General features: G+C 36.2%; 1 long non-coding RNA gene across 1 annotated transcript; it reads right to left on the bottom strand.

Moving 5' to 3' along the window:
* Positions 1 to 5,895: 5,895 nt before the first annotated feature.
* On the bottom strand, positions 5,896 to 6,964 carry LOC121406462. Its single transcript, XR_005968816.1, has 2 exons — positions 6,870 to 6,964; positions 5,896 to 6,452 (listed from the first exon to the last, which is right to left on the bottom strand). It is a non-coding gene; the product is annotated as an uncharacterized LOC121406462 (long non-coding RNA).
* Positions 6,965 to 15,973: the final 9,009 nt, after the last annotated feature.

Below are 15,973 nucleotides of genomic sequence, written 5' to 3'. Positions count from 1 at the left end.
ATTCGTAAGTGTTCGAATGTGCTCGCTCAACCATGAAAATGTTAAAAGTTCGGAGAGTGTGTGGTAATAGGAATGATGGGTGATAAACACAACAGCAATTAAAGTCACATTTGAAACCAGATTTGCCCCCTAATATTCACTTTAATACCCTTTAAAGTGAGTCTGTGACATTGAAAATACCCCTTTATCCACTTTGATGCGTGCTCATTCATCCAAAAAAACAAATCGATTTCATTTTTGCACAGAATTCTGCCCATAGGTTGACATACATTACTGCCAAATGACATTGCAAAAGACAGCCTTGCAAAAAGTTCCACCATATTGAATATTGCTCTGCCAACTGTATTTCATGAAACTTCGCACATTGCTTCGGAGTAACACTATCCAAAAGAGACGCACACTAAAATAACTATTTGATACGGCAGAGAGTGAGGCAAAGGCCTTGAAGTTTCTTCTCATTTGCATAATTATTCAATATTGTGTGATCACTGATGCATTAAACATCGGGATTTTCATAAAAATCAAATCAAATTAACTGTGCAAGGAGGATTGTGACAGAAGGCCTTGAACTTTCTTCTCATTTGCATAATTATTGAATATTGTGTGATCACTGATGCATTAAACATCGGGATTTTCATAAAAATCAAATCAAATTAACTGTGCAAGGAGGATTGTGACAGATATCCATAGTTACAAATTGCATTTTTCCAATAACGTAAAAAAGAGCTTATCACATTCCACATGTTCATTTAAGCATGAATGTTAAATTAAACGCCTTTGAATCATTCAAGCATGTTAATTGGTCATGAACATAACAAAACAGTTGAGAAAATATCATTTTAAGTCACCAAAATGAAATAATATCTGCCTATGATATTTGAAAATCAGATTTTTGTTTTCAATAAATGTTCATTTAACCGTGAAACGATGAATATTGTTGAAGATACTCTTCTCCACATAACTTTCATCCATTCGATCATTTTTTTAGAAATGTGTACAGAATAAAATCCTAGCAAATTTGGACTTGTGTTTATTCAACCGTGAAATTTAGCAAAAAGGTTGTATCTTATTTTAGAATGTACCTTTTACAAGCCTTCTGACTATTTTTCATGATTAGAATGTAGAATTGGTTCCAATAAAATGGAATCAAAGTCATGATATTTGGCTTGTGACTTTTGAAAAGTGAAATTTTTGCCTTCTGACAGTGCTCACTGAAGCATGATGTAAAATACTTCCATAACATTTACTCAAATGGTAGCTTATAAAATTATCTACAGGCTCATGTAAAAATATATTAAAAGTTCGGAAATTATTGATGTTTGTTTAAGGGGGGACTTTTTGTTGTGTCTACATACCATACCATTTTTACAAAGGAAATTTGTGCAATTTGTACAATCTCCTCAGTAAAAAAAGAGAATTACTCTGAACTTCCAAGAGAATGATCAATGTATGCATACACATCACCGTATCAGGACAACTACCCCCTGGACAATTACCCCCCCGTAAAACTTCCCACGGACAATTCCCCGAGGACAATTACCCCGGACAATTACTCCCCGAGGACAATCACCCCCGAGGACAATAACTCCCCGGACAATCACCCCCTGGGGCGGTATTCTGAAAGCTCAATTAGCGGTCAATTAGCGCTCAATTAGCAATTTGGTATTCTGAAAAGTCACTTAAGTGCCCTATTCCTTATTTGGCAGGGTTGCGTTGCGCGCACTTGCAATAGTACGCGTTATGACCGCGCGAAGACTTATACCCTTTTTACACAGGCTAAAATTTCCTTAACCCCGTACTATAGGTGCGGCTAAATTGCCATTTAAGCTTAGCCCACTTTCTTTTTACACATCATTTTTGCAAAGTGGGTAACCCCACCTATAGTACGGGATTATTTGGCCCTGCAAAAAGGCAGGGTTATCCCAGCAATTGCGGTGCTAAGAGCGATAGTACGGGGTTAAGATCGCTAGTGTAAAACGAAAGTGGGCTAAGCTTAACCCCGTACTATAGGTGGGGCTAAATGGAAATTTAGCCCCACCTATAGTACGGGGTTAAAAAAATTTTAGCGTGTGTAAAAAGTGTACGAGTGAAGTACTTGTACTACGAATGATCGAAAAAAACCACTCGTCCGGGGTTAGCGAGTTTCGTGTGTGAAAAGCAAGCATTCCTTATCCGGGGTTAGCAACAACAATTTGGCATGTGTGAAAAGGAAAAAAAATAGTACGGGGTTAAGGATAGTACGGGGTTAGCGATAGTCCGGGGCTAAGAAAATCCTGTGTAAAAAGGGTATTAATTATTGAGTAGTTACGAGACTTTTGGTATTCTGAAAAGTCTCATAGCGCTCAATTAGCGGACTTTCCAGTGGGGAAAGATAATGGTGATAAGAGGTCTATTAAGTCTCATCATATCTTGCTAAATGTGGCTTTCATTTCGTATAAATATCGTCAAATCGGTTTAATACTAGGAGGGAGGAAGGAGGAAGGAAGAGAATAAAGGAGAGAGCTAAAAATGGAATAGAATAAAGGGTGAAAAGGGGGTGTATAGAAACAAGTAAAAGAAGGAATATAGCCTAGGGACTATATTTGGTAATGAATAAATTAGAAAAGGGGGAAAAAGGAGACAGAAATATTTGTGTTCTTATAAGGGAAAATATGACTATTATTTTTCTACATTTTCTTTTATTATTAGCATCATGAAATATTTTGTTTTTGCACACTTTTTTTTGACAATAATGAAATTGCCAACTCACGGTAAAGGCAGCAATGTGCAGGGATGAATTAAACCTTGTTTTTGACATTGAAAAAATGAGCATAGGCCCCTTTAGTATTTAAAAAAATGTAGAATAAAATACAAAAGAAAAAAATAGAGTGATGCCATCGTTTTGCCCACCTATAAAAACCTATAAATGTCATAACGTTTGTGTGATGGTGGGCCCCAAGTCTGCGCACCTAACAATTTGAGTTAAGATTTAACATGAATTTCTTCTTATTTCACAAAATATTTTGGTTAAAAGTGTTCCTTACATTATTAAGAGTAAGTGTACCAAATTTCTCATTAAAAAAAGAAAGAAAATATAAGATTTTCTTGAAAAAAACTCGGGCAGTCATTTTCAGATTGAAAAAAAAATGGTACCCAATGTCTGCGCACTCATTCACTTTGCACACGATTCGGGGATTTTGATGACAAAAGCTGCATTTTGAGGCTGTCACATGAAATGCCATGAATTCATTATTTTTCCACCATTTTGAGTCGAATTTTTTAATGAATACCTGCCTATGTATTGCATGTGTAAAGTTCGTGCCCGTTGCGTATCTTCTTTTACTAATCGCGCAGATACGCGGGTGCGCAGACTTGGGAGACCGCGCAGACATGGGGGAACTGACCATACATCAAATTTCAATAAAATTTCGGCTTTTTTTAAATTATGCTTGTTTGATTTTTAAAATATCATATGTTTATTAAAATTTTGTTGGAGAAGATTTCTCATATAAGTGAAAGTCATTTTTAAAATAAGTAGGAATTAAGTTAAAGAAGAACCCCCCCCCCCCCCGCTATCATGGCCCGAGACAGAGGCAAATAAAATATTGTAAAAAAAAGAAAAAGAAAGCTACAAATGGATTCAAATAGGAGGTTGTGAAAATCAGAACGCGTTCGAAAAAAAGAGAAAGGCACAAAGGTAAAATAAATGAGAGAGAAAGGGAAAAGACAACAGTTAATTTCAACAACACAACAAAGCTCTAATCTCAGATTGCAAAAATTCTTTTTATCAAGATCGTGGTGCAGTGCACCTGCAGCAGCCGGGCGCTGCGCTGCAAGGCAGCAAAGTGAAGAGGAGACAATTTTACGTTGTAAGAGCGCATTTGATTGGCTAATTGGGCTCAGTAGATGAGTTGCCTAAAGGGACTTAATTGAGCGCTAATAGAAATTTCAAAATACGAATTTGGAGGTACACTAGCGCTCCATTAAATGGGTTACTTAAAAGGAAATTTAAGTGGAAACTTACGAGACTTTTCAGAATACCACCCTGGACAATTACCCCCGAAAACATTTGCCATGGGGAACAATCCCCCCCCCCCCGGCACTCTTCGCAGTAGCGTAGCTACGTGGGCCAGGGGGCACGTGCCCCTCATGGAATTTGATGTGTGCCCCCCCCCCCGAAATAATTGACGGAGCCAAAAAGGGGGAGAGAAAGATGAGATTCATATCTTGCTCAATATAAGCTGATAGAGAGCTTAAAGTCAAATTTTAAAGTCAATATACAAAACTCATTTTAAGGTCGGATATCGAGCTTTCATTATTTTTTTCACTTACAAATTGATTTTTTTTCAAGTGCTCTGTAAAATGTCCGTTTTATGGTCTGAATATTAATATTTTCAGCTCACGCTGGGCGGTCGCATTATTTGATCATGCCAAGTTCCTATTGTTTAGTACATGTATATGTATATATTAGATAGCCAAGACAGATAGCCAAGCGCGATTGGTCCATAGCGCGTCACGTGATATGATCGAAATCAATGTATTTTCCCAGCCGGTCCACCTTCGATGAATATATTGACCAATCGGTCCCTGAATATATTTTTCTATGTATATGGCGCCCTCTTGTGGATTAGATGTTACCATGCATCATCGGCCTGCCTTGGGACCTGGACCGAGCTCGAACTTAGATTTAGATCTAGGGCTAGGCCTAAACAAAGTTGATTTCAATAGAATAGGGTCATTCACTGCGTTAGACTAACGTTACTTAGAAATCTATAGATCAAGATCTAACGTTAGATCTATACCAGTTCAATCTATACCAGTTCAATCAATCACTGTGAATATCATAAACATGCTGCACGCATCGTTAGGCCTAACTTTATCTTCATCATTAGAGGCTATCTAATATAACATATATTGACTGATGGGATGTGTAAAAAAAACATTCTTTGGACCACCGAAATCCGGCGGTCCAAAGAATGTTTATATTACACACCCTATTAGTCAATATCTGTATAATACTTCTTTATACTGTACATTCTCACAAACCACCCTTAACATTCACCTTAAGCGAATGGTATACTATCATGATTGCCAATTTGTATGGAAAACACTGTATTTGATTATGTCATATTGTTTACAATTTAGTAATTTTGGTACTTTCCTTCTTTGACGTTCAATCCCTTCACCCTAAAATAATACACACAAAAACACCAATTTCATTACTACCATGTGTTTCTAAGTTACTTGAAAGGGTCATTCAAAAACAGCTATTGCATTATCTGAATAAAAACCAAATCCTCATTTCTGAACAATCAGGATTTAGACCTAAACACTCAACTACGACAGCCCTATCAAAGGTTACTGATGAATGGATTATTGCCATGGATAATGGGGATTATACGGGAGCCGTCCTTTTAGATTTACAAAAAGCCTTTGACCTAGTCAATCACCAAATACTTTTATCTATACTATCTCTTCTTGGAGTTACTGGTAAATCACTCGATTGGTTCTTAATACCTTGGTCACATTTGTTCTACGGCGCACAGTGGGCCGGGGCGAAACAAAAGTGCGCCCAAAGTCATTTTGGGCAATTTCAGATTTTTAATTTTTGTCATGCCCAGCTGAAAGACAATTTTATTCTGGAATTTACATAAAGATTGTTAATTTCCTACCTCAAATCGTAATATGTGAAATTTTGCGAAATGTCGCGTATAATGGCATCCTAGTTGAAAAACAGGTCATTTCACAGGAGGTTTTTCATGTAGGAATCTCAAATGGCTCTCACATAATTTTGATATATTCTTTTTTCGTGTGAAAGGCTTCAAAGTAGATAAAAAAAACACCTTTTAGGAGGTTTATAGGATGATTTTTCCTCGAAATAGGCTGGAAAATTCATGTTCTTTGCACTTACAATAGAATTGTCAGGAAAATGCTTGGACACAAACAGAGTACAGAGTCGAGGAGGTTTAAGTTTAGACTCCGTTTATTATCAGAGTACTCATGATGCAATTAATGAAATCATAATTAATTAAAATTGGATGTCAATCAGAATATAATTAAATATTACAAATATATAACCAGGAAATTATGTACAGTAACCAGTCTTGCATAAATCAAATCGTTTAAATGAAATTGTGTGTGACTTCTATGGAAGCTGGCTAGAGTTCAAGGTCCGGAGATTTTGAAGTAAATGTTCCTTGCTTTAGGCAAAGCAAGTAGTGCGGACATGTAATGGCCAGATGGTACTGTTCTTACTTTCCTTTTGAAGATTAACGAGTTGCAAATGGGTACAGCACGAAGATTCCATAACAGTTCCCCACCACACATAGGCTTGACGCCATCATCTCTCACTCAGTATTGCGAGATTCACGAAGTTATAAATTCATCACACAGGAGGGGGAAGTTCTGTCACACGCTGTCTAACCCTTCAGTTGGCTTTATACTCTGTCCTAGTCCCCAAAGGGAGGAGCCACCTGTAATTACAATCCAAACTTCCATAGATAGCGACATGCAAATAATACCTTACCTCTATATAATACAATTGTAACGGTTTATTTCTGTTTGACACCCACAATTACTTTAGATCAAATAACAATAGAATCACAAGCAAATCATCATTTAGAAATATCTATGTGAAAAAGATTAAGGTAAATACTTGTTATACTGAATGAAATGTTAACTAATTTACATGCAATAACGAGACCACTATAAATCAGGATTAATCCTGGGCGGCAATTATTAATCAGTCATCGATCTATCTTCACACATTATGCCTGATACAACTCCATGCAGTCTTTATGCTAAAACATCCTTAAAATTCAATATCAAATTCGTCAGAGAATAACACATCATAGTATATCAGTGTGAAAACAAGACAATTTATAACTTACAATTCAGCTTTGGTAGTGCTTGGCTTCAAAATAAATTCAGTAACATGGCTGATAAGGAATGGACATGCTAGAAGTCTTTCCTCTATGACCACCTAAATAGTCCAGGATAGAAGAGGCATAACCTTGTTTTATTATATATACAATATTTTTTGATGGTTTCTTGTCAATTCGAGGGTGCTGATTACGAATCTGGATGATGCCACTCGTGTAACCTTGAGCATTTTCCGCAAATTGGCAAAATCCAATATGGCCGCCAAAATATGCAAATTACCCATGAAAATCATAAAATTGTACACACATTGACTGTGAAATGCATGAAATTGCATGGCAGGAGTGAAATACAATCTTAAGAAATAATTTTTGACAAGATATTTATCTTCCTGATATTCAAAATGGCCGCCATAGGCCATTGTATACACTATCATGTACAATACGAATAGGGAAAACTAATTTTCACAAAAATTAGCACTAAACTGCAAAAATCGCGATGTATGAACGAAGTAATATATGCAAATCATTATTACTAAAGAGATATATCATTTATAATGTCATATATGAGAACATTGCTGTATTTTGATATCTAAAATAGCCGCCACTGGCCCAAACAGTATTGCGCACAATGGCGATGGGGGCCAAAAATTCACAATAGTGATCACAGAAATGCTTATTATAAAGATTAAACAGGTGGAATACTGACTACAAACATAATTATTAACGAAATATATTATTTATATGCCATGTTTGTGGTGAATGTTGTATTTTGATATTCAAAATGGCTGCCATAGACCCTAAAAGTATAATGCACAATGAGAAATGGTAGAAAGGAAATCACAAGAGTGAGCGCTAAAATGCATATATATGTGATAAATTCATTGGATACTGTCTAAAAACGTATTTTCTAACGAAATATATCATTCAGGTTTCAAGTTTGTGTAAAATACTGTATTTCGACTTTCAAAATGGCCGCCATCAACATTAACTCTATTATGTACAATGCAAAGTGGGAAACCAATATTCACAGGAGTGAGCACCATAATGCACGTAACAGTGATCTATGAGTAAAATATTGTCTGAAAGCATAATTTCTATTAAGATATATCATTTATTCTGCCAGTTAGCTGATAAATACGGTTATTTTAAAGTCAAAATGGCTGCTACAGTCCCTTACGGTATTATGCACAATATGAATGGGAACAAATCATTTCAACAGAATTTAGCTTTGCTTGGTCAAATGGTGATGTATGATTGGAATGTTGTCTGAAAACATGATTTATAACAAAATATATAATATCTTGTGTAATTTAGGTGATAAATACTGTATTTCAACATTCAAAATGGCTGCCATATGCCCATTTTGTGAACATTATTTGTCTCCACCCAAATTGTATATTATACGATAAGTGCCTATGGTGGCCATTTTCAATTTAAAAAATGCAGCATTTATCACCTTAATTACACAACATTATGATATACCTCGTTAGAAACCATGGTTTTAGACAATAATTCACCCTTACATCACAATTAACAATTATATGCAATATTTAGAGTCGAGCAAAGCCAAATTCTGTCAAAATTATATGTCCCATGTTACAATGTACACAATAATATTTTAGGACCTATGGCAGTCATTTTGGATTTCAAAGTACAGCATTTATCATACCTCCACCATGTCCATGACCCATATGTGAAATAATGTTTAAGACAATATCTTTACTCGTACATCACAGTTATATGCATTTAATGATTCTCACTCTTGTGAAAATTAGTTTCCCTGTTCGCATGTTACGTATTTTAGTTAGGGCTAGTAGAGGTTATTTTGAATGTCAAAAAAAGTATTTATCATCTATATGGAAGAAGAAATGCGATGATTAAAAATAAAAGGTTTTCAAATAACGTGTTACTCATACAACACGATTATATGGATGTCATAGTCTAGCATAATCCAAATTATATGTCCCAATTCACATTTTAAATTATACTGTTAGGGCATATATGGGCCATTTTGAATTTCATAATACAGTATTTATCACATGTATGACTAAAGAAATGATATATCTTGCTATAAAACATGTTGGCAGGCAATATTTTACTCATAGATCACAATTACATGCATTTTATGTTTCTTACTCGTGTGAAAATTAGTTTCTCCATTCGCATTGTACATGATGAATATAGGGGCTATGGCGGCCATTTTGAATTTCAAAATACACCATTTATCACATGAATGGCATATTTACAATAATGTTTTTAGTCAGTATTCCACTCGTTTATCTTAATAATATGCATTTTAATGCTCAATCTTGTCATTTTTTTGGCCCCGGCCATTGCCATTGTACATAATAGTCTTTGGGCCAGAAAATACAGCAATGTTCCAATATTTGACATAATAATTAATATATCTCATTAGTAATGATGATTTGCATATATTACTTCGTTCATACATCTGTACATCGCGATTTTCGCAGTTTAGTGTTAATTTTTGTGAAAATTAGTTTTTCCTATTCGTATTGTACATGATAGTGTGTGGCGGCCATTTTGAATATCAGGAAAATAAATATTTCTTCAAAAATTATTTCTTAAGATTGTATTTCACTCCTGTCATGCAATTTCATGCATTTCACAGCCAATGTGTGGACAATTTTATGATTTTCATGGGTTAATTGCATATTTTGGCGGCCATATTGGATTTTGCCAATTTGCGGGAAATGCTCAAGGTTACACGAGTGGCATCATCCAGATTCGTAATCAGCACCCTCGAATTGACAAGAAACCATCAAAAAATATTGTATATATAAAAAAACAAGGTTTGGTCAATTTTCTATGGGGCCTATCCTGGACTAAAATGGTTTCCTCAATTAGCAGTGAGACAAACTGAGAAACCCCTCACATACAACCCATTCACTTGTACACACTCATTCAAATCCGCTCAACCATCCTAGAGTCGGTTACACTTCGTAATTCCGAAGGTTCTTTATTCCGAAGGTTCGTAATTCCGAAACACGTAAATTGCCTATACCTCGATGTTCGTTAATCCGAAAACGAAAAAGGGTTCGTTAATCCGAACATTTGTGGCGTAATTCCGACGATTCGTTATTCCGAAGGTTCGATAATCCGAAAACGAAATAAGGTTCGTTGTTCCGAAGGTTCGTTAATCCGAAAACGAAATGAGGTTCGTTGTTCCGAAGGTTCGTTAATCCGAAAACGAAAAAAGGTTCGTTTTTCCGAAGGTTCGTTGATCCGAAAACGAAATAAGGTTCGTTTTTCCGAAGGTTCGTTAATCCGAAAACGAAATAAGGTTCGTTTTTCCGAAGGTTCGTTAATCCGAAAACGAAATAAGGTTCGTTAATCCGAAAACAACATAAGGTTCGTTAATCCGAAAACAAAATAAGGTTCGTTAATCCGAAAACAACATAAGGTTCGTTAATCCGAAAACAAAATAAGGTTCGTTAATCCGAAAAAATGAAAACCGGGAAACCAGAGGCAGAGGCAAGGAGAGGGGGGCGGGGGACACTGTTGCCGTTCAATTATCATATGAGGATGGGAAGGCAAGGGCGGCCGAACGAATTTTCGTTAGGGGTAAAGCCAACAAATGAAACTCATACGTCAAAATGGGCACTTTGGTCATATTTTCACCTTAAGACTATCATCTGCTTGAAGTCATTGTGTGTTTGATAGTGATTAAGTAGAGAAAAACTTTTTCGAAGTGACTTCTTATTATGGCAAAATGTATATTTAGGCTTTATTTTTCGGGAGAGATTATAATGAGCGAGCGGCTTGGTAAAACAAATTCAAAGGTGAAGTTGTATAACGTTTTTTTGTGGTCAATTATTCTTTAAATGGCATTATTGCGAGGTGTTGCTAGCGTGAATCACAAGCTAAAACTTTAGGTTATTTCAATAAAAAATGAAAATTAGTTTTTTTAAATCCGAGCAGATTTCTGCTGTCATTAAAAAGATGTGCATCTAACTAAAAAATTAACACGAGCGCAAAACGCGAGCTTAAACATACTGACCAGAAAAGGAACCTGTTAAAGAAAGCATTTAGTGACCTCTTTAGGATGCATATTTCACCAATCGAATGAGAGTGCGAAGCGCAAGCTGAAATTTTTCAAAATTCCAGCGTGAAAACTTAACTTGTATACTTTAAAAAGAGTATTTTATTTCGAAAAAACATGAAAAACGGCATATTTATTTTTGAAAAAGGTACTTTCCCATTTTGGAAAATATTAATTCCCCAGTTTTTTTTTATTTCATTTTGATGCCCCCTGCCTCCCTCTCGGCGGATCCAACTTTCCTCAAATAGAGGGGGGGGGGGCAATTTTTTTAAGCCATATTTTCCTTGATCGGCAGTTTAAAGTTGATATTTTTTGTTTCTTTGAAAGGGTAGTCCTACACTCTAAAAAATGAAGTGCTAATTTAGCTCTTAAAGAGCGTGTATAGTGACCGCACTTCGAAGTGCTGATTTGTCTAGTTCAAATTTGAACTAGACAAATCAGCACTCCGAAGTGCAGTCACTATACATTTGTGATCTTCAAAGCGAGATGCCTATGTAACTAAATTTAGATAATAACTGCTAGCAAGAAGCGCGAACAGAATTTTTAAATATATAAGCTCTGACCTGATCTAAAGGGGACATTTTAAGAACTTTTTGCAGTTAGCCATGAAGACGATGCGTGTTTTAACCAATGGCGGCGGAACGTATTATTTTTTTTTTTGGGGGGGGGGCAAAGCAAAAAAAAGGGGGCCAATAGGGGCAATTTGGTGCAAACGGATATTTTCACCATTAGATTATCATCTGTGTAAAGAGGTTGTGTGTTTTGTAGTAACTAAATTGAGCACAATTTTTTAAGTGATCACTAAAGTTATATATTTACGTTTCATTTCTGCGAGCGTAGAGAGCAAGCGGTTTGGGGGAAAAGTCAAATCTGAAGATGTAAAATTCGCCTTTTTGGTCAATTACTGTTAAAAGGGCATCCTTGTGAGATGTTGCGAGCGAATCACGTGCTCAAACTTTTGGAAATTTCATGTGGGCCTAGAATGATAATATTGATATAGATATCATTTGCCCAGGGAAGCCACTTCAGTTCTGAAAACTATTCTCCCAGCTATTATTATTTTTTTACAAGAATTCTTAGAACACGTAGAATGTCCAGTTTTCAGGTTTGAAAATCGGAAAAATTTGGCTCACGTTTCTCGCTCGCATCAAGTATTGTTTATTGAGGAACTCATTCTATTCCTGGTTACAAAAAAAAGAAGTATGAAATGTCCAGTTTTCAGGTTGGAATATCACAAATTTTAAGCTTGCGGTTCGCGCTCTCATTATTTAGTTCGTGAGATATCTATATTCTGTTCATGATTCACTAAATGCAGTCCTTAAAAGATTACTTTCTGAAGCCTGTTGCATAAAACTTTTTACCTGAGAAAACTCTGGTAAAAACTAAAAACTATAAGGTTAGTCTGATTTCCGCCATTGACTTTAGCACAGGGCAAAAACTTCTGTAAAAACAACCTGAGTTTTCTCAGGGAAAAGTTTCATGCAACGGGCCCCAGGTCAGTATTTCAACAAATTACAGCTCGCCCTCGCATTAATTCTTTAGAAAGATACACATCTTTCTCACGATTACAAAAAAAATGCTCCGAATGCTCACTTCACGTCTTGTTACATGAAATGTCTACTAGTTTTAGCTTGCTTGTGATTCGCGCTTTCAACATCTCACAAGGATCATTATTAGTATTATTTTTATTACCAGCAGAAGCTGTTATTAAAAATGACATCCCCTCCAATACAAATCCTATTATCTAGAGGTTGCTCGCGCGCTTCCAACACACTTGATCCCCTGCATCTTTAATTAAACCATTTGCTTATAGGCAGCAATTGCTCAGATAAAATCGAAATTAGCCTATGCTTGATCAGGGCGCCATTCTTAATGAAATACATGTTTTGGCCCCAACACACGCATGTATCATCGATCATTATTACTATCATTGCATAATATCGTGTAATCTTGTAATGACAACATCGTTTGTGTTACCAAAATGAATTGTTTTCATTTTCGGAAATCGCCCTTATTTAATTTTCGGATTAACGAACCTTATTTCGTTTTCGGATTAACGAACCTTATTCCGTTTTCGGATTAACGAACCTTCGGAATTACGAACCTTATTTCGTTTTCGGATTAACGAACCTTCGGAATTACGAACCTTATTTCGTTTTCGGATTAACGAACCTTCGGAATTACGAACCTTATTTTGTTTTCGGATTAACGAACCTTCGGAATTACGAACCTTATTTCGTTTTCGGATTAACGAACCTTCGGAATTACGAACCTTATTTCGTTTTCGGATTGACGAACCTTCGGAATTACGAACCTTCGGAAATACGAACCTTCGGAATAACCGAACCTTCGGAATTACGAAGCTTCGGAATTACGAATGTATGCGCCTAGAGTCACTCTCACTACCACTCACACTCCTGCTCTAGCAACTTATTTGCATTACAAAGAAAAGCGAATTGCAGCTCCTGTATATCTGAAATGAAGAAAAAGTATTTGGTTACAAAGAAGGGTAGTTTTCTGACAAGAATAGTTTAGATTTCCGTGGATTTCCGTCTAAATTCTATAAACATCGTTTTTCCCGATGTCAGAGCTTTAAATCGATACCAAATTTAGCTGCCCGTTTTTGCCCGTTTTTATATTAGAGCCGATTTAACTTGACACAACACCCCAAAAACCTGTTAAAAACGGTCGTTTTTTACGCATACATTCGTAATTCCGAAGCTTCGTAATTCCGAAGGTTCGGTTATTCCGAAGGTTCGTATTTCCGAAGGTTCGTATTTCCGATGGTTCGTAATTCCGAAGGTTCGTCAATCCGAAAACGAAATAAGGTTCGTAATTCCGAAGGTTCGTCAATCCGAAAACGAAATAAGGTTCGTAATTCCGAAGGTTCGTTAATCCGAAAACGAAATAAGGTTCGTAATTCCGAAGGTTCGTTAATCCGAAAACAAAATAAGGTTCGTTAATCCGAAAACGAAATAAGGTTCGTTAATCCGAAAATTGAATAAGGTTTGTATTTCCGAAAATGAAAATTATTCATTTTGGTAACAAACACGGATAATAGTAATAATAGCTGGGAGAACAGTTTTCAGAACTGAAGTGGCTTCCCTGGGTAAATAATATAATTTTTATCATTTTAGGCCTGCATGAAATTTCCAAAAGTTTGAGCACGTGATTCGCTGGCAACTTCCCACAAGGATGCCCTTTTAACAGTAATTGACCAAAATAGGCGAATTTTACATTTTCCCCAAAACCGCTTGCTCGCTACGCTCGCAGAAATGAAACGTAATATATACCAATCAGAGATCACTTAATTTTTTTTGCTCAACTTAATTACTACAAAACACACAACCTCTTTACACAGATGATAATCTTATGGCGAAAATATCCGTTTGCACCAAAATGCCCCTATTGGCCCCTTTTTTGGCCCCCCCAAAGGAAAATACGTTCCGCCGCCACTGCATGGTTGAAACACGCATCGTCTTCATCATGTTCATGGCTAACTGCAAAAAGTTCTTAAAATGTCCCCTTTAGATCAGGTCAGAGCTTATATTTAAAATTTCTGTTCGCGCTTCTTGCTCGCAGATATTATCTAGTTACATAGGCATCTCGTTTTGAAGATCACAAACATATTGCCCATCATATTAAAAAAAAAATATAGCTCGCGCTCGCATTAGTCAAAAAGGGTTTATCATGTTATTACATATTTACTTTATTTTATAAGTATAAAGCTAATTATTGACTGTTAGGACTACCCTTTCAAAAAACAAACAAAAATCAACTTTAAGCTGCCGATCGAGGAAAATATGGCCGAAAAAAATTGCTCCCCCCCCATTTGACAAAAGTTGGATCCGCCGGGAGGCAGGGGGCACTTGCACCCCAAAAATGATATAAAAAAACAGGGAAATGCATGTTTTATCCAAAAATGGGAAAGATCTTTTTTCAAAAATAAATATGCTGTTTTTCATGTTTTCGAAATAAAATACCCTTTTTAAAGTAAAGTTTTCAGGCTGGAATATTGCAAATTTTCAGCTTGCGCTTCGCATGCACTCTCACTTATTCGATTGGTGAAATATGTATCCTAAAGAGGTTACTAAATTCTTTCTTTAAGATTCCTTTTCTGGTCAGTATGTTTAAGCTCGCGTATTGCGTTCGTGTTAATTATTTAGTTAGATGTACAGAAATGCAGAAATCTGCTCGGATTTTTAAAAACTTATTTCCATTTTTATTGAAATACCCTTAGGTTTTAGCTTGTGATTCACGCTCGCAACACCTCGCAATAATGCCATTTAATGAATAATTGACCCCCAAAACGAGTTTTACAACTTCGCATTTGATTTTTTTTACCAAGCCGCTCGCTCATTATACTCTCTCCCGAAAAATAAAGGCTAAATGTACATTTTGCCATAATAAGAAGTCATTTCAAATAAGTTTTTTTTGATAATCTTAAGGTGAAAATATCACCAAAGTGCCCATTTTGACGTATGAGTTTCATTTTTTGGCTTTACCCCCCAAACGAAAATTCGTTTGGCCGCCCTTGCCTTCCCATCCTCATAACAATTGAACGGCAAGTGTCCACCCCCCCTTGCCTCTGCTTTCCCGGTTTTCATTTTTGGGATTAACGAACCTTATTTTGTTTTCGGATTAACGAACCTTATTTTGTTTTCGGATTAACGAACCTTGTTTCGATTTCGGATTAACGAACCTTATTTCGTTTTCGGATTATCGAACCTTCGGAAAAACGAACCTTATTTCGTTTTCGGATTAACGAACCTTCGGAACAGCGAACCCTATTTCGTTTTCGGATTATCGAACCTTCGGAACAACGAACCTTATTTCGTTTTCGGATTATCGAACCTTCGGAATAACGAACCGTCGGAATAACGCCACAAATGTTCGGATTAACGAACCCTTTTTCGTTTTCGGATTAACGAACATCGAGGTATAGGCAATTTACGTGTTTCGGAATTACGAACCTTCGGAATAAAGAACCTTCGGAATTACGAAGCTTCGGAATTACGAAGTGTAACCGTTTTTTATACCGCGCAGTCAT

The sequence above is a fragment of the Lytechinus variegatus genome, chromosome 1, assembly GCF_018143015.1.
Source record: "Lytechinus variegatus isolate NC3 chromosome 1, Lvar_3.0, whole genome shotgun sequence".
NCBI classification, from domain to species: Eukaryota; Metazoa; Echinodermata; class Echinoidea; order Temnopleuroida; family Toxopneustidae; genus Lytechinus; species Lytechinus variegatus.
Note: the sequence above shows the minus strand (reverse complement) of the source record. Positions and strands in the feature narration are given on the sequence as shown.